This window comes from Pituophis catenifer, unplaced genomic scaffold, assembly GCF_029215685.1.
Source record: "Pituophis catenifer annectens isolate HBS135680 unplaced genomic scaffold, rPitCat1.0.hap2 SCAF_4, whole genome shotgun sequence".
NCBI lineage: Eukaryota > Metazoa > Chordata > Lepidosauria > Squamata > Colubridae > Pituophis > Pituophis catenifer.
The window spans coordinates 91,764,272-91,783,540 of NW_027256884.1; the positions used below are offsets into that span (position 1 = coordinate 91,764,272).

The following is a 19,269-nucleotide window of genomic DNA, read 5'->3' on the forward strand; positions in this document are numbered from 1 at the left end:
TCAAAATCTGCCTCCCCCTCCAGCCTGTCCCCCATTAAAGGTAATGCTTTTCCCACTGACAGGTGGAAGGAGAAATGGAGCAAAGCAATTATGGCCATGATTTTCCTCAGTCATTTCTTTACATTCAGACTGTATCCTAGCCTCCTGAGGCAGAACAGGGATCAGCAGTATGTTGCACAATGTTTTTGGTGATCGACATTTTGTAACTTTATATTGTTTATTTTTCTGACAACAGTTTTGTGATTCTAAACTTCGGCGTGGTATTGTTTTATTTTGCATGCAATTTGTAAAGAATTGGGAAAACTGAAATATAATAGAAATATATAACTGAAATTTCTACATTAAATTGAAAGTTCTGAGAATGAATTTCCAAATAATGTACAGGGGTTACATCTGAATAAAATATGGAAAGGATTGGAATGCTTAGATTCAAATGCCAAAAGGAACAAGTTAACCCGAAATAATGTTGACCCAGTGGTAGCATAAGGCACGTGGGAGGAAAATTGCAATAACTAAGAATTCCCTACAGCTGGGGGCTCTGTTCTCAGGCAATGTGGAAGTTGTGAGGTCAGGAAGAACTCAATACAAAACTAAAGCTGGTGCATAGGGACAAGTGAGCACCTTCCACGATTCAACAAGAGCAGAGCGTATTTGTAATTTGAATAAAGTTTTTCTGGAGTTCACTTAACTGGCTTGCCTTTGCGTCTCTTACGGCTTTGAGTAGAGTCGCAAAACAGGCAGAAAAAGTCGCTTTGTAGCTGGTTGGATTTACTTCGGTCCGCTGGGCCATCCCATATTCCGCCCACTCGCCCTCACGCGCATAGCGGACGTCTCGATTTCGTCCAGCAAACGGAGCCGGGAGGCGCGGGGGTGACGGAGCGGCGGCGGCGGGGCGGGGGGCGGTAGTGGTGGAGAGAGGTGGTGATGCGCACCGGCCGCGTCAGGAAAAAAGGGAGAGGGACAGAGGCATCCAGTCGGCGCCTGCGCAAAAGGGAATGCGAGCAGGGAGGGGGCAGCCAAGGAGCAAACAAGCAAGGGAGGGTTTATCGGGCGGCCGATTTTGATTAAAATATTCAAAATGGCGGACGGAGGAGCAGCGAGTCAAGATGAGAGTTCGGCGGCGGCGGTGGCGGCAGGTAATCATTACTGCATTTTACATATTCATATTCATACTCGTACACGCGCCCCCCCGCCGCCCGCCTTCCTCGCTTAGCATAATTTATTAGTACTCAGAATTATTATAATTAACGGCACAGGAGGGAGCTGGGGGGGGTAGCCGCCGTGCAGACACAAGAGACACAAGGCACGCATAGACATACACACGCGCGCGCGGGCGCGGGGGGCAACGGACAGGATCCCCCACCCTCGCTCCTGGAGCCCAACTCGGAGAGCTAGGCCGACCGTTGCCGCCGCTACCCAAAGCTGCTTTGCATATTCATCTACTGTATAATAGTAGGCTCAGACAAGGGGGGCGGCGCAGCAACGGCCGGAGGAGGGGGACGTGTAGAGAAGAGCCAACAGGAGGGCGCTCAACCTTGCCGCATCCAGTCTTTGGGGGGACCCAAATGCATCTGCGTCCGCGTCCCCTCAGAGGTCGCGCTGGCTTGGGGAAAGGCAGAGAAAAGTGCTTTTAAAAAAAAAGTGAATTTCTGCGTCTCTCCTGCAAGCCGCTTGTCCTTCTCCCGCAGGCAGCCTAATTTCCCCAGAGGCCAAGGCCTACGCGCCGAGGGGAGTTTGGGGTTGCCCTCGGGGTGGGCATCTTTGGCCTAAGACAAACCTCGAAAGGCGCGCGCCGGCTGCTCGACAGGGATTTGCTCTCCATCAAGTAAAGTGTATATGGGGGTGCATCTAACCTCCTTTCTTGGGAGGAGGTAGGGCTCCGCTTAGGAAATGCAGTGGGTCGGTTTTGTCCGCTTGCCCGACAGGACTTGGCTTGGCCTGCCAAATCTTCCCTCTGAGAGATGGAGGGAGAGCGTGGAGGGGGGGGTGTTTCTTGGTTTGTGGGCAGCGGGGTGGGGGGAGACTTAGAGAGGGAGCGGTCAACAATGCTTCCCCACTTCCCATGTGTTGCTTGGCAAGGTCAGGGGTTCTGGGGTGACAGGTTGAATGCGCCTCTTTTTTTAAATTCTTTCCTCTTCAAACCCCCCCTCCCTCTCTCGTTCTCATTTGAATAATGTCTAATTCGGGGAGGTTTATATTATTGAAATGGCCGCTCGACTTTCCCCGCCTCTCATGTTTAGTAATTCAGGCCTTTAATAACAGCCACTCAGAGCCCAATGCCGTGTTTATATTTTACATTCGCCCCATGTGCTTTTGTGGTTCAATATGATTCTTCTTTCTCGCTCTCTTGCCTTTTTACGTTTTCTTGGCAAACGAATAGGGCCCTGAGATCAATCCCAGGCTGTGTGGAAGGGAGGGAAGAAAGCTAGGCCCCGACTCCTTTGGCAGGCGTTTAGGCCTTGCTCTTTGCTGCTTGATTTATTTACTAATAACTAAAATGTCCCCCTCCCGGCCTTTATAGTGAAAATAAAATCCTCCTGGGGTATGGGCAACATCAGATCTGCTCTCAGCTTGCCACTTTTTTTTTTATCTGCCTCAGATAAGGGGCTTGTTTTTAATTTACTGACCACAACAGGACTTTGTAAAGCTGCTCCTTCCAATTCAGTATGTGTGAGGTCTTTCTTTGTCCTTATTAGCCATGTTTTTAAATGGTGAAAAGAACAGTTTGTCATTCACATTTTTGGAGTGTGAAATCTGTAATAAGCTTAACAACTCGGCTCAACAGATTAAATACAAAATTATTAAGTACAGAGATAGAATTGGTAATAGTTTTATTCTGAATTACAAATAATGTGCAATAGTTAAGATAATGTAAATCAAAATATTCATCTTGAAAAAGGTAATTGGTACTGTCATTTAATTGCTAATGTCGTCTTTTTTTTTGAAAGTTTTAGATAAGTTAAAAAAACATTATCAAGAGAAATGGGCGGTAAATGCAAGGAAAGGAATCTTAAGTTTGTTATGGTTTGATATAGATAAAATTGGAAACATTCTTGTTCTTTTTAGAACAAATACTAACAAAATAGTTTGTAAAACGCAATACCCAGTAAAACAGGATTCTAATTGTTAAGAGAGCTTTATAAATGTAATATTACTACACTTGATTGATCAATGTAGTGAGTATTTTCTTCAATCTATGCAGAAAAGTATCTGGCAGGATATTTTACAGAATCTGTTTGATTCTTATGAAATAATCATTGAGGCATGATGCTACATTTGTACATTTTTAAAAAAATATCATGAGATCAGTGTAATTGACCTTATGTTCCTTCTTGATCTTTGAAATATTAAGTGGAAGCATCATGAGGGGGTTGTATAAGTTGTAATCAAAATTCAACTACCCCTATTTATAGCAGCAATGTGCAGCTGATTGGGCACAAATATAATATGATTTCATTAGAACTATTGTAAGTTTAAAGCATACGCTCCACCACTTTTTTAAATGTTGTCAAATTGGTGTCATCGATGACCAGAGGAGGAGGTGCAGTTGGTTTGATTTATTATTATACTATATAAGCAGGTATAATGGAAAAGTCTTCTTATAGGAAAATGATTTGTCTGATAATAATTTCCTTTATAGATTCAGTTTTATCACTGTTGTGATTGTAAATATATTAGCTCTTAGAGATAAAAACATCTCATATTTTAAAAACCAAACATTATTGTAATTGATAATCATTTTAAATAATAGATTGTTAGATGCTTATTTGAATTTATTAAGAAAGAAATGGTTTATAAATCCAAGCACTTTAGTTTTGCCTTTGTCAGAACAAATTGGTGCCTGGATCTCAATTAAAACATTGCAATGTCCTATAGTCACTTCTTTGCCAGCTTCAGATAAACAAAGTCAGTGGGAAGCTGGTTCCAATCCCAATTGCCATGGTTAATAGAGGACAAGCAAAAAGTGATTATGCCAAAATTAACATAGAATTATGTCATCATAGAGACACCTCTCTTAAATACTTGTATTCTTGTATTTAATGTAAATACATAAGGGAGTGATGTCATGTATGTTTTATTGTGATCCTCAGCTATTCCAGTGCTAAGCATACTAATTACAAATTTATTTTGTATTTCTGTTAGAAACCTCATTAGAAATGTATGTTCTGAATTCTGTCCAGTATTTAATAGATATCTTTGGCACTGTTCTTGAGATCTGAAGGATTGGGAACTACAACTGCATATGATCAGCAAGAATGGGCTCTGTTTAGATTTCTTAGAGGACTACTGAGTGGGCTTTCTCAATTGCTGTCTCCTTTAGACTGCATTTTCCCAAGTTCTGTATGGATCTACATGTATTGGAATTTATGAAGAATATAAAAAAGTGATTATTTCAACAAGACATGGAGTGGATATGTTAGAAGATTATGGTATTTTCTTTTGTAGTAAGTTATTTGTTTAATAGAGATTTTATTGATTTTTGATGTGTGAACAGATGTATGATTTTGTTGTTTCTTGTTAATCTTACTTATGAATGTAATGTATGTAGATTACAGGTAGTTCTCAATTTATGGCATTTGTTCAGCAACTTTTGACATTAAAATAGCACTGAATGAAGGGACTAAGTTACAACTGTTGCAGTGCCCCCACAATCATATGATCAAAATTCAGGTGCTTGGAAGCCTGCTCACGTTTATAAGCATAAGTGTGCTGAAACTCCCTCCACCCACCTATCTTCTCATCTATTGCCTTTTGGCGCCCTGCTGCCCAGCTCACCTTTGCTTTTATCTTTTTGCTTTTGCTGAGGAGGCTGGTTTAATGAAATGCATAAATGATCTTGAGAAAGGGGGAAAGAGATGTTTCCTAGGAAGCCCCTCTTCTCCACTGTTCTTAAGGTCATTCAGACATTCTATTACAGCTGGCTCAGTCTACCTGAAGGTCCTTATGGGGCTGGGAGAGAAAAAAAGGCACAAAGTAGCTTAAAGAATCCGTAGGGTACCAGTCCCCTGTTTGTGCTGTGTTCCTGGCCCATTTGGGGCTGGCTTCACATGGCGAAAAATGGAAAACCCCTTTAAGCTGCTTTGTCTGGGTTTCTCTCTCTATCTTTCTCTCTTTTTCTCTTTCACAATGCATAGTCAGCCCCAAACAGGAGCACAGTGCATTCACAGTTTTTGCCATGTGAAGCCAGGCCTATGTGCCCAAGTAGTCATACTGGGCATATCTCATCGGCAGCAGAAGCAAAAAGGCAGAAAAGGTAAACTGGGACAACAGGCTGGTGGGGGTCCTGGATGGGGAGGGTGCAGGGTGGATAAAAATTAATGATTTTTTTTAAAAACTCAAAAAAATCAGATTTTTTTTATTTAAATCGGATTTTTTTTATTTAAATCGGATTTTTTTAAAATGCTTTTTGAGGAAAATATATTACCATCCAAAGGTTATTCCATCATGAAATAAAGATTAGTTTTTTAATTATGTAGAATAAGGCTGTATATGTTTAATTTTTTTGGTAAATAAATTCCATTAATCTGTAAGGTCCCAAAATACACTTGAGTCACCAGAATGCCAAAGAGAGAGAGACTCAAGACGAAGCTTGCAAAAAAACAGCTTTTATTTATGTCCAAAAACAAAATACTGGGTGGAACTATATCCAGAACATACAGATACAATGCATGCGAGGAAATAGCCACACCTTGGGGAAGGTATGGCGTCCTTTTATACCCTCAGAGACATCAGCTTAGTACCCAATTCTGGCCTCCTAATTTAGGTTTGTGTATTCCTTGTTGCTCTGCAAGGGGGAATAGAAACTTCCCAATTAGTTTTATCTTGAGCATTTCTTTGTTTATTCAATTGGCCACTTAGCCCCCTGGCTCTGGAAGATGAGTTTATCCAGATCAAACATAAATTAAGGCTGAGGTGTAAATTATCCCTTTGTTGATAGGTACCATGCTCTTAGATAGCACAGAAAGAAGATTGATATGAGTTCAGGTCAAATGGCAGGGACATACGTTTGACAAATACCAGATACGTTACAAAGGCCTAATAACAGAATATGTTTGTTACAGGAGATAGAAATATAAAGGCATAATATATGTGATACAAATACAAAGGCATATATGTATTACAGGAACCTAATGGTTTAAGAATCTAGTATACCAGTATATCATATTCTAGTATTATTTATTATATCCTTATTATTGTTTCCCTTCAATCCATTCACAATGTCATGCTCTTCCAGAGGTTTTTGTAAGATTATTGGGCAGTTTCTCTGCCTACAAGATATTATCACAGATGCTTGGTTTACTTTTGCAGTTCTCAAAACTGAATTTGACTCAGCAGAGATCACATGCCTCTTCTTCACAGCAAAAATGTTATAACATGAACAGAGTTGAGAAAAAGACCTTAATCCTATTGTTCTACAAACCTGTGAATACAGAATCAACCCCTTCACTGCTAAGTTTCAAGAAGTTCAGTGAATAGAATAGAAACAATATTTTTCTGATTGTTTGGAGTGGAATAGATCTGCACAAGAAGAAAGTGAAACTAAGTGTGAGGAGGAAGGGGCAAGCAGACAAGCAGTACAAAATGAAAGTGAAACTTTCTGAGCACAATACTGCACAGCCACAGACAGACAAGTCTTTGGATCTTTTTGTGTGTATCACCTGAGGTTTATCACATTCTTTCCTTGGAGGAAAAAACCTATAATGGCAGCAGGCCGTAAAAGAGACCCAGTTTGGCAATATTTTAATGAAGTTCCTTTACCTATCGGTAAGGCAGGCATGCGTGCAAACTGCAAACACTGCAACAAAGAAATGCAAGGCCTGGTGGCCCGAATGAGGCAACATCATGAGAAGTGCTGTGATGAAGATGACCAAAGAAACACATTTGAACAGGCAGGATCTTCAGGTTGGTAAACATTTTTATTGAATTGTATTTCTAAAGACTGCCTTGAACTGTCATGTTTGAGCAAAATTATATTTCTTATTATTACTGCATGTTACTGTCATTTGGTACAGTTATGAAGAAAAGCAAATATTCCTTTTGGGGCAGTGCTGTGTACAATAAGCAGAAATTGTATAAACAATAAAATAACAGCATTGACTTTTTTGTTTAGGGGAATTCATGGATTCTGGAAACTATCCACCTTCAAGATCACCATCCTCCTGTTCTACAGTTTCAGAGTTATCCATCCAGGATAGTGCTTCATTAGCATCATCATCATCAGACACCCACAGCCACATATCACTATCACCTAAAAGAAAGAAAAAACCCTTCCCTCCTGGAACCACCATAGATAAATTTGTAATAAAAACTAGCAGATTAGAAAAAGAGTTAATTGATGAAAAAAATGCCCAGTTTGTTTATGCAACGAGCTCTTCTTTCCATCTGACTGAGAACCCACATTTCATTAATATGGTTCAGTCACTGAGACCAGGATACAGTCCACCCAGCAGAGCAGATGTTGCAGGGAAACTGCTGGATAAAGTGTATGACAGACAAATGGAGCAATGTGCAACAGCTCTGGAGGGTAGAATTGTTAACCTAAGTATTGATGGGTGGAGTAATGTCCACAATGATCCTATTGTATGTGCTTGTATAACAACAGAAGAAGGGAAAGTCTTCCTTGCACAAACAATTGATACGCCAGGAAATGCACACACAGCAGAATACTTACAAGAAGTGGCAGTAAAAGCTATAATAACGTGAACAAAAATTCAAATGTCTAGTATGCAGTTTGGTCACAGACAATGCTGCAAATTTATCCAAGATGAGAAGAAATTTAAAAGAGCAGGAAGGGAATACAAAGTTAATAACATGGTTGCAGTGCTCATTTGCTGTACCTCTTAGCCAAAGACTTAAGTGTTCCAGAAATAAAGACTAATGTTGTTGAAATTGCTAAATACTTCCGTAACAATCATTTTGCTGCAGCAGCTCTGAAAAGGATGGGTGGAACCAAGCTAACGCTCCCACAAGATGTTAGATGGAACTCTGTGGTGGACTGTTTTGAGCAGTATATCAAGAACTGGGCTATTCTGATGACAGTTTGTAAAGAAAATCGAGATAAAATAGATGGCACTGTCATGGCCAAAATCCTCAACATTGGGCTTAAGAGAAATGTTGAATATATGCTGAGCATCCTGAAACCCATCTCTGAAGCTTTAAACCAAATACAGAAAAATAGCTGTTTTATTGCTGATGCTGTTGAAATTTGGAAGGAACTGAGTGAACACTTAAAAACAGAACTACACATGGACAGAATTAAATTACAAGCATTAAAAAAATGAATGGGACAAGTACTGTCTTCAGCTCATTTTTTGGCAAATATTGTCAATATCCAGTATCGGGGTCAAAACTTAAGTGCTGAGGAGTTAGCTATGACATGGGTATCCAGCAATCATCCATCTGTAATGCCAACTATAATAAACTTCAAAGCTAAGGAGGAACCATTCAAGAAATATATGTTTGCTGATGATATTTTAAAGAAAGTCACACCGGTGAACTGGTGGAAGTCACTTAAGCACTTGGATTTAAAGACTGTTCAAGTAATGATTTCACTTTTAACAGCAGTAGCTTCTTCTGCAGGCATTGAAAGAATATTCTCTTCCTTTGGACTCATTCATTCTAAATTGAGAAATCGTTTGGGACCCGATAAAGCAGGAAAGCTTATTTTTCTTTTCCAGATTTTGAACAAAGAAGAAGATGAAGATGACGAGTGAGCTACAAAGGACAGTATTTAAGTTTTTCATGTGTAGGCTGGGCTGACAGTCTAAGTTTCTTAAAATATATATATTTTGTTTAGCCAAATTAGTTAACAAACATAGATGTTTGTTTAAGCAAATAACATGCTGTAATGTTATTGTTTCAGTTGAATAAATCTATTTAAATTGTTATTATTAAGGTAATGATTATTTTTCTCCTTCCTAAGTACAACAGAAAAGTTATCCAAATATGAATGATTAACCTATTAAACTGGGGATAAAAAGTTATTTTAAAAATCTTCATCTATTTGCATATTAAAGTTATACCAGCAAGAATTAGTCTTTATGTAGAAAACTATGATTTAAATCAAGCCTTACTGACTAGTGATTTAAATCGTGATTTAAATCAGTTTGATTTAAATCAAATCCACCCTGGGAGGGTGACCAGAATTGGATTGAGGTGACTTCAGCTTTCCAGGTTCTGCACAGTTCTGAGACTGCTTGCCATTCTAAGATAAGGTGCAGGGCAGCCAAAGGGCAACAATACGGAAGAGATAGGCAAGTGTGGATAGTTGGTGGTGGCCCCTTAACTTACAAAGGTCAGGGCTGGGAGACACCAAGCCCAGAATGACTTGGGTTGTGGTGGATACTTCCTTTTTTAAAAAATTCTTTTTATTTTGTTATTGGTGGCTTTTAAAAGAGACTTTGGGTCTGGCGAAGGAGATTTCATCTCAAGCTCATTTACTTGGAGCTGGTGTACTTGGTTACAGCCTTGGTGCCCTCGGAGACGGCATGTTTGGCCAATTCTCCGGGCAGGAGGAGATACATGGCTGTCTGGATCTCACAGGAGGTGATGGTGGAGCGCTTGTAGTGAGCCAGGCAGGAAGCCTTGGTTGTGATGCGCTCGAAGATGTCGTTAACAAAGGAGTTCATGATGCTCATGGCATTGGAGGAGATGCCGGTGTCAGGTGGACCTGCTTCAACACCTTGTAGACGTAGATAGAGTAGATTCCCTTGTGGCTCTTCTTGCGCTTCTTGTCCCCTTTCTTCTGCATCTTGGTGATGGCTTTCTTGGAGCCCTTCTTGGGCACAGGAGTGATTTAGCCTGTTTGGGCATCCTTCTCAAGACAGAATTTCAAGCGGGGGAAAAAATAATAGAGAGAAAAACCGGAAAGCAATCTGTGGATACTTCCTTAACAAACTGTAATTCTCAGTTAAATTGTCTCAGTCCCAATTGTGATTGTAGCATGGTTCTATATCAGAAATGTTTTACTGCATTTTGTATTACATTATAAACTTTTATGATAAGTTTATATCATAAAATGTTTTATAAAATTTGCCAAGATCAATTCCACAGGAATCGAGGGTCCCAGATTTTGGACATATTCTGTAAATTAACTCATTTAAGGTTCAAAAATTGTTGCCCGATGATTCATTGTTTCATCTGTTAAACATTGCATGAATGAGATTTTTAGTAGCATAATGATAGATATAATAGGCACTTTATATATGCCAAACTAGCATTTACGATTATTCAAGCGGATAAACCTTGTGTCTTGAGTAAAGAGGCAAATCTCACAATCTAGAAAACTTGATGACTCCAACCTTTATCAGTGCAAATTTGCATTCTTCAGATCTTAGTCATTTTCAAGAGAGCTAAAAATTAATACTTGTGATTGTGTGTGATTACAAAATTAAAACAATTCTCACTATTTTGGCAACCAAATCAGTACTATACGCACGTAGTGAGTCCCATGGGTTGGCTAAGGAAAGGAAAGTAAGTTCAGCACCTTAACCATTAACATACTAGTTCAGTATACTATCTATTGAAAATCAAGCAATTGTGATGTTCTAGTTGCCAGTATCTCCCTGAAATAGTCCACACTGCTGCATAAAGTATCTGTTCCTGCAGTAATTCAGTGCACAAAGAAGGAAAAGTTTTTTCTCTGGTATTCAGTGATTTAAGTTGATACAGGCAGTCCTCGACTTACAACAGTTCATTTAGTGATCGCTCAAAGGTACAATGGCCCTGGAAAAAGTGAGTTAAGACTGTTTTTCACAATTACGATCATCGGAGCCCGGGTCTGAGGAGGAGGAGGAGATGGAGCTGGGGCTGATGGAGGAGAAGGGCGCAGTCCCTATGGCCCATGAGGAACAACCTGGGCATGAGGACAAGGCAGTCCCCGGTCCCTCAAGCCCCAGAAGCTGGGGAGGAGATGGAAAGGGCAGGCAGCGGAGCAGAGGAGGGGCAGTATTCCAGAGATGAGCAAATGCTTCCTTCACCCGATCTCTGAGTGCGGAGAATGGAGAGGTAGAGTCAGCGCAGGGTGACCTAATTACTCGGGAGGAGGGCACCCCAACTGCCTCCAAGAAGAGCTTTGCTCCAGAATCCTTGCTGATCTGGACTGAGGTTTGATTTTTTGCTTTGACATTCGTTGTGAACTTTGCCAAGTTTGAGTGCCTGTCTTGCCCCCGGAGCAATGCTGCTCCTATGGACTTTCTCTCCTGGGAAATTACACAAAGCGTGTGTGTTTGAGCCTTGCTCTTGGACTGTAAGGGTAGCTTCCGGACAGAGACCTTGGAGAATGGACCAGGAATTGCTAGATTGTGGAGGATGGTGGTTGAATAAAAGTTGTCAAGCTTCCACCTAGCATGTGTTGCTTGCGTGCCAACTCTGGGTCATAACACATCCCTATGATCATGTGATCAAAATTCAGATGCTTGGCAACTGGTTCATACTTATGACTGTTGCTGTGTCCCAAGGTCATGTGATCAACTTTTGTGATCGTCAGACAAGCAAAATCAATGGGGAAGCGAGATTCATTTAACAGCCGGGTTACTAACTTATCAATTGCAGTAATTCAGTTAACAGCTATGGCAAGGAAGATCGTAAAATGGGGCAAAACTCACTTAACAAATGTCTCATTTAACAACAGAAATTTTGGGCTGAATTGTGGTCATAAGACGAAGACTTCCTGTATTTCACTTTTATTGCTAACATTTGTTAATTATGCTGATTTCTTTTCAGTTTTCAGAAGACTGTTCAGTGAGTTAACGGGTGACTGAAGTAATATAAAAAAGTGGATGGGCAGCTTGACTAGAAATCAAATATATGGTTAAGCTTGGAATGGAAATATAAAAGGTAGGGGTGAATGAGAAATGATGCTAGCTAGGCTAGAATATTCACAAAATATTATTGTATAATAGAACGATGACAATACATAGAAGTATCACAGGTGTATCTTTAGAAAGAACAACAGGTGGAAGGATAGACAGCATGACTAGAATAAAAAATAAAAATGATGGTGTACGTTGATGAAATGACATTTGAAATACACTGATATTCTGATCGAAGTGTTGAGGATGAAATGACAGTGTAAGGAATAGAATGCCAGTCTGCCACATAAGACTGACAGTGTCTCCTATGACATAGCATAAAATAATCCCATGGATATTTCAGGAGTACAGTGACAATTGGTTCCTTGCTCTTTCATCGATCTCCCTTTAACTCACTGTGAGGATAGTTGCTGTCTTCTGCAAGCTTCTTTTTTTAATGACAGTTTTTAACATTCGTTTTCCATGTCTTCCCTTGTTTAATTTAAATACTTTTTCATGTCTGCTGTTCTCATATATTCTCTTTTCTGCAGCATACTCCAGTTTATGCTGATTCTTATGGCTCTGACTTAAGTGTTCCCATCTTTGTTGGATGATTTACTTTATACCCCCTAAAAATGTCATCTACATTTTTATTCAGAAATAATTCAGTTTACTTCTCATTATTCTCGAGTTATTTAATATGTTTTGTATGGAGAAAAAAAAATATTCCTATGTAGACAAATGAAGGCTGAAAAAAAATTAGTGTACTGGTGTATTTATTAGAGATTCACAGGTAATGTGCATAGGTTAAATCTTCACTATGGTTATTAACGTGCATAATAAAATAATAATTAGATCAAGTATCACAGTGGTATGTATATAATTATTTTTTATTTTAATGCCATATGTGTTATTTGTAGAAAGTAATGTATAATTTGAAAATAATTCTATTTTGCTCAATAATTATTTCCATATTTTGATATATAAAAATAAAGACACTATTGAAAAACTAAGCTTTTTATTGTTTATCTATGCTCACTTTTGTTGTAACTTAATTTCTAATGGATGCCTATTTTCTGAGTTTTCTTTCAAAAATTTCTGCATAATATTTGAAGCCTATGAATTAGATCCAAAAATTATTTTTAGTATGCTCAAATTTTAAAAGATTTTTAAACTTTTGAATATAAAATTAGCATTAGAAATAGCATTGCATCTATTGAAATACTCATTTAAATCATTTACTGCAGAGATCTCCAACCCCTGGACCACGGGCCACTACTTGGCCTTAAGCTGTTGGAGAACGGGCTGTGGAAGTGGTGGATGGGCAGACCTGCCGCTTGCGCAAATGGAGTTGTGCATGTGTCCGCCATTCATGCGGACCCATCTCCTCTCTCCCCCCCTTCCCCACCAATCAGCAAAACTGGAAAGGTTGGGAAACTCTGATTCATTGTAAATAGCTGCCCATCCAATTTTGATGTATCTCCCAATTAAAATTAAAATAATACAAAAACCATATTAAAACTATTAAAACAAGAAACCTGGTGCCATATTAAGCTTCTGATATGCAGTCACCTTATCTTACCCCAGTGCTTGGGGAACAAGTCAGATCTTCAGTGCTTTATGGAAGACTAGAAAAGTTGAGGCCTGCCAAATTTAAGGGGAGAATGTGCTGCATAGGGCACAAGCTGCCACAAAAAGACATGCCTCCTAGCTCCCATAAAATGGCAATGTTTACAGGAAAGGACTAGAAATGTGCCTACCCTATCTAACCTAGAGTAGAAAGATACAATAAGTACACTCCAAGATCTTTACTTTTTTTACACTTAATGTTTAATCTGATACTAAGGAGTTCTCCCCCTCCCCACCTGAAAAGAAATCTGTTCCAAATGCAAAACACAAGCAAAGGAGAGGAGTTTCACTTACAGTTTTACTTTCACAGCAGCAATTGGGATAGGATAGGGGAGGCTTCTGTAGGGCAAGGCTGAGGGAGAAGGGGAGAGGAGAGGCCAATCGTAACTACACATTAATTGTCAAGCTGTGTCGATTTATCAAGCTCCATCACATAGTTTCATAGCGAAGCACGGGTATCCAGCTAGTTGGAAAATAAGCATTAAGTATTCCAATTTGTCTATTGTCTGTGAAGTCTATTTTTCCTTTATAACTTTATGTGTATGTGATATACATACATACATACATACATACATACATACATAATAAAATACATTCTGTTTTTCTGCCAATAAGTAATTTTAAAGGAAATAATTAAACACATTAAAAATAAATGAATTGCACCTAACTTAGGCAGAATCACAAATGACATAAACAAAAGGGGAGGTTTGGTATGATGACATTTTGGAAGCGTGGGATTTTATCCAATTATATCAGGTTGCAATTATATTGTAAACTGAATACTTCTTGTAATGCCTTTAGGCTTTACAAGCCTTTACAACCCTCTTGAAGAGACTTTCCCTAGATGCAGGTAGTTTGAATAATTGACAGTGATTCCCACTCTTTTTGGAGAAAGTTTTTGAGAAGGTAGCATAGTTTTATCTTTAAAGGGCTCTTAAGAAATAGATAATTGGATCCTTTTCAGTCAGGATTCAGTCCTAGCCATAGAACAAAGTAGAATTGATCACTGGTAGATTATATATTTTGGAAACCTAGATCTGGGAACTGCATCTTTTCTGGTCCTTCTTGATCTCTAAACCGCATTCACTGCTAGTCATTGTTTCCTTTTTATTGCATATGAAGATTTTGGATTAAAGCATTACTTTACAGTGAAAATAATTCTGACCAGAAGATTCAAATATCTGATGGCAGGGAAGGATAGGTTGGTACAATAGACCCTTCCATTTGGAATCTCACAATTGAGAAATTTGTCAGAGAAATTCTATATATCCTACATTTTAATATCTACATGAACCTCTTTGGAAAGATCATATAACAGGTTGCGGTGAGGAAGCATCAGTATAGCAGGGATGCCTAATTCTATCTTGCCTCCAAGTGTCTAGAGCTGTGGGCACACCTTAAAGGGATTAAACACACTAATGAAATATTGGGGTTACTACTTGTTCAAAAACATCTAGCTCTTTATCTGTCCCAATTACAGTATAACTTCCTCTGAAATTCCTCCTGATTTATGATTTCTCCTGGCTGGGCAATTGGAAGCCAGAGAATTTTCAGAAGTTGGAAACTGGAGGAATTTCACTTTTGGTGCAAAATGCAGCTGCCTTTACTCCAGTAATAGCTGCTTCATCCATCTTTACACTGATACTGTATGTATTGCAATAGTTGCTAATAGGTTTCCAGGAATAATTTTTTTAAAAATGTTTTGAACCTTACAGCCATTTGGGGCTTGTTTCCGAAATATCTTCAGAACAAACTTCTCCAGGTAAAATCATACCATCTGGTAAATTCATCCACAGTATGAGAAAAGTACCTCGGCACAGCCCTAATAAAATCTACTCAAAAATATAGCTTGCATTATATCTATAAATGTTCTGTTTTTTTATTCTTTTCAGTTTTTAGGCTTCACTAACTTTTATATACTTTTTTGCTTTTGGTATCCACCATCGTCTTATCTCTCCTCATTGTTCTTTGCCCTGAATAAATGTCTTTCATATTTCTGATTTCCTCATCCTTTTAAAAGAACCAATTCTTACATGTATTTTTAAAAATGTATGTCTATTTCAGTTACAGAGCTGTATGCTATAATAATTTAAAATCTTTCTTTTGATATGAGAGACAGAATAGATCTATTTTAATAGCATTTCTGCTACTGCTCACTACCAAAAATGCCATTTTTACCTGGTACAAAAGAAACATTGATGTGTTCAGTAGAAGCCTTTCAGAATAAAGATACAAAGGAATCAAAGTTTGCATCAAGAGAAAGAAACAGAGAAGGATGGTAGGATAATGAGATAATCAAATTCAGAACAATTCTTCCATATTAGAATTTGATATGCCCACGTAAGTTGATGATAACTTTCAGTTTAGTTTTTGGAAACTTGGGATCCCATTTTTTCTATGCATAAAAAGAACTATGCAACTATTATCCAGCAAAATTATAAAAACATGACAACTGCTATTTCGAATTTTGCTTGAAAACATGTATTTTCTGATAAATACATGGCAGTTTTCTCTGAAGTTGCATTGATTTCAAAGTCAATGCAGAATAAAATGTGCTGGAAATTTAGTTGATGCTGTATGTTCCAGTTCTGAAATGTGCTGCCTTTTTATTGCATGACAGAAATGGAAATTTTGCAAAGGACTATGCTTTATATAGAAATACCAAACCCTGAAAAAAATTATAAAATAGTATTTCCTTTTTTAAAAAAATGTAATATAGTTCTTAAAGCCAATTAGACATGTTTCAATAGGGAACAGTAAAAGAAATTAATACTTTATTCAATTATGGTTTCTAATTATTTCATTTCAACAGTTTACAAACCATAAAGCTGGAGTGTGTATATAAGGATAATACATTAAATTGGAGGTGGGCAACCAGTAGTTTGCAAGCGGTTACTTAATGTCCCACCCCCATGACATCCCCAGATTATACTGCTGAAATTTGTTCATTATCAAATGCTTTTTAATTACAAAATTATTTTTAAAGTGGATAAAACAATTATGAAATTGATCTGGTACAATCCTGCAGTATTAATAAACTCTGCCTCTTAATATCTCCATAATCCAAAATAATAAATTAAGTGTCTACATCCTAGGTGATCTAAAACAATAAAAAATGATTTTATTAGTGGCTTTTTTAATTTTTTATTTGATTTATATGCCACCCTTCTCCGGAGACTCAGGGCGGCTTACAATGTGTTAAGCAATAGCCTTCATACTTTTGTATATTTATACAAAGTCAGCTTATTGCCCCCACAAACTGGGTCCTCATTTTACCTACCTTAGAAAGGATGGAAGGCTGAGTCAACCTTGAGCCTAGTGAGATTCGAACTTACAGTAATTGCAGACAGCTGATGTTAATCACAATGCTTTTAGTCTGCTGAGCCACAAGGCCCCAACCAGGCTAAAATAATTGCCTGGCTTATTGATAAAGATAGCCAAAGTTAAGAGTAATTTCTGGCTATGTGGCACTTCTTCCTGTAAAGGTCTATCTTTCTCCATCATAGTGTAGGCAGCATTTCCATTCAAGCTTTCTTCCTTTCACTCAAAGATTTCTTTAAAACTTTAGAAACTCTCTTGAAAAAATCCATTAATAAATCTTTGCCGGGTCATTTTTCTATCTCATAATCCACAATTTTTCCAGAGTGCTGCTCCCACTGTCCATGGCTGGGATCTTCACTTCATATCCTGTCAGTAACTGAGTGAGAGCTGTTGAACTCTCCCTGTTAGGACACACCTCCAGTCCCATGATCCTCCAGTCTATCACTCAGTTACTGGCAAGAACTGACGTGAATTTCAGAGCTGTGCTGTTTTGGGCTTTAGTTCTTAACTTTAGCTCTCTCCCTGATTGTTTTCCTCTCGTTTAGGCTTTTGTTTCTTTATTTTTGAGTATTTCTTGTTTCGTGCTTCTGTGACCTAATTTCTGGCTGCTGCTGCGTGCGGTGAGTCCTTTCGGGCCGCCCGCGCCTGGAGCGTCGCAGCCGCCGGATTCCGACTCTTCGGGGCGGATCCGGCAAGCTACTGTTGGCCGCTAGCGAGGGGAAGAGCGTGCAGGCTTGTCGCTCTCCCAGCTGATCCTTGGACATCGGCAGCGGCTTTGGGGCAGCGTCACGCTGTCAGTGCGCTCCCCGTTCTCCTGGCCTCCCGACAGCGGCGTGAGTCAAGGCTTCGGCGTGCAGGCTTGCCGCCGTTTTAAAACGTCGCCGCTTTTCCTTGTGCGCGGAGGAGCGTCATCCTCGAGGTGCGCCCTCCGCTCGACCGCGCTTACACCGGAGGGGCCAACAACGCTCCGGTAGGAATCTGTGGAGCCTGCAGGCTTCCTGGCTTGGGCCTGAGGAGGGCAGCGGGCGCCATTTTCAAAGACCCTTGAGCGTCGCCATTTTATCTGGGCTTGAGCCGCCATTTTGTGCAGCGAGGGGAGGAGTTTGGCCTTGGAAGCCCTTTTGCCTCAGCAAACAAGCAGTTTAGGCCTTCGCCATTTAATATACCTACGTTTCAATCCAGGCCTGGAGAGCTCAGCCTCTTAACATTGGACTTCCTCCTTTTTCCCTGTATATAGTTACACTTTTTATATAAAAAAAAAAAAAAAGAGAGAGAGAGAGGCTTGAACTTAGTATTGCTACTTGGACACCAGTTTTTGATAATTACAAAAAAAAAAAAAAAAAGAAAGAAAGAACATTTATTAAATTTTGTATATATAAAGTACATAAAGAGGACGGTTAGCACTGTGAGCTGTATTTGGGAAGGTCAGCTTTTACTCTTCTGCCAGTTCCGTGCCTCTTTGGTCGGCCTGTGCAATTACCAACATGGCTGACCACGCTCTATCATCTGACTTTGAGCCGGACCATAGCCCGCCACAAAGCCCTGCCAAGCGGGCCAAAAAGACATCCAAGAAACGCTCCATGTCTTCCAGCCACACCTCTAGGAAGTCGAAGCCTTCCAAGGGCTTGGACAGAGACGCTCAATGCCGCCACAATGCGCTGGAGAAACAGTGGGACAAAGCGAGATTGGCGGCTGTGGCTGAAGTGGGTCTGGGCACCAGCGCTATTCAACAAGACGCTATTGTCCGGGACTATTCCTCATCTGATTCCCCAGCCTCATCTCCAGAGAGGGGCGCCATCGCGACTACTCAACAAGCCCAACAGTTACACCTTGCCAAGGGTGTCTCTCAGTCGCTGCCTGATGTGTCTAGGGCGGGGATCACCCCCTCCCAGGGACCTGCTTGTCACCCTCCTGAGGCCACGTTTACCCCCACTGCGGCTGGACTTCGGGGCCCCGATGGGGCGCTTGCCCCGGCACCTGTCGACATGCAGGCCTTCTTCGCATCGGCCTTTTCCTCTTTCTTGGCTGCAGGAATGCAGCAAGTGTCACAGCCTCCATCAGTCTCAGCCTCGGCTCAGCCCGCTCATCTGGGTCATCAAGTCGCCTCGACCCGAGCTGGTAGGAGACAGTCTACCTCCCCCTACAGGGCTGAGTCTGACCACGGTGAGGAATGCCCGGAGGATATCGAATTTTCGGATGATGAAGACTTACCACCGGATTCACCAGCTTTCACGGGGTTGTTCCGTCCATCGATGTTTAAGTCTCTACTGCACAAAGCGCGTCTTACCACCAATTTCAACACTCCTGGTGCAGACCCGTCTGGCGCTGCTACGTCCGCGGGACCCCATGACGCCTTGTTTATGTCGGCTAAACAGGACAAGGAGGTAATTCCATGCCCCCGCCTGTTCCTGGACGTTCTTCAGTCACCTTGGGGTCAACCCGGATCTCTGACATCGCCCAGCACCCTCGACAGGAAGTTGTATTGTTCTGCACCAGAATTAGAGGATCTCCTGGCTCTCCCTGCCGT

At 40.2% G+C, this 19,269-nt stretch overlaps 1 protein-coding gene and 1 pseudogene across 1 annotated transcript in view; one reads left to right on the forward strand and one right to left on the reverse strand.

Moving 5' to 3' along the window:
• Positions 1-1,088: 1,088 nt before the first annotated feature.
• The window catches only part of POU2F1 (POU class 2 homeobox 1), a 129,122-nt gene continuing 110,941 nt past the window's right edge, over positions 1,089-19,269 (forward strand). Inside the window, exon 1 of the mRNA XM_070943722.1 lies at positions 1,089-1,136. The gene's annotated coding sequence lies outside the window, so the exon portion shown is untranslated. The remainder of the gene's footprint in view (positions 1,137-19,269) is intronic.
• Positions 9,438-9,813, reverse strand: LOC139316878 (histone H2B 1/2/3/4/6-like; annotated as a pseudogene).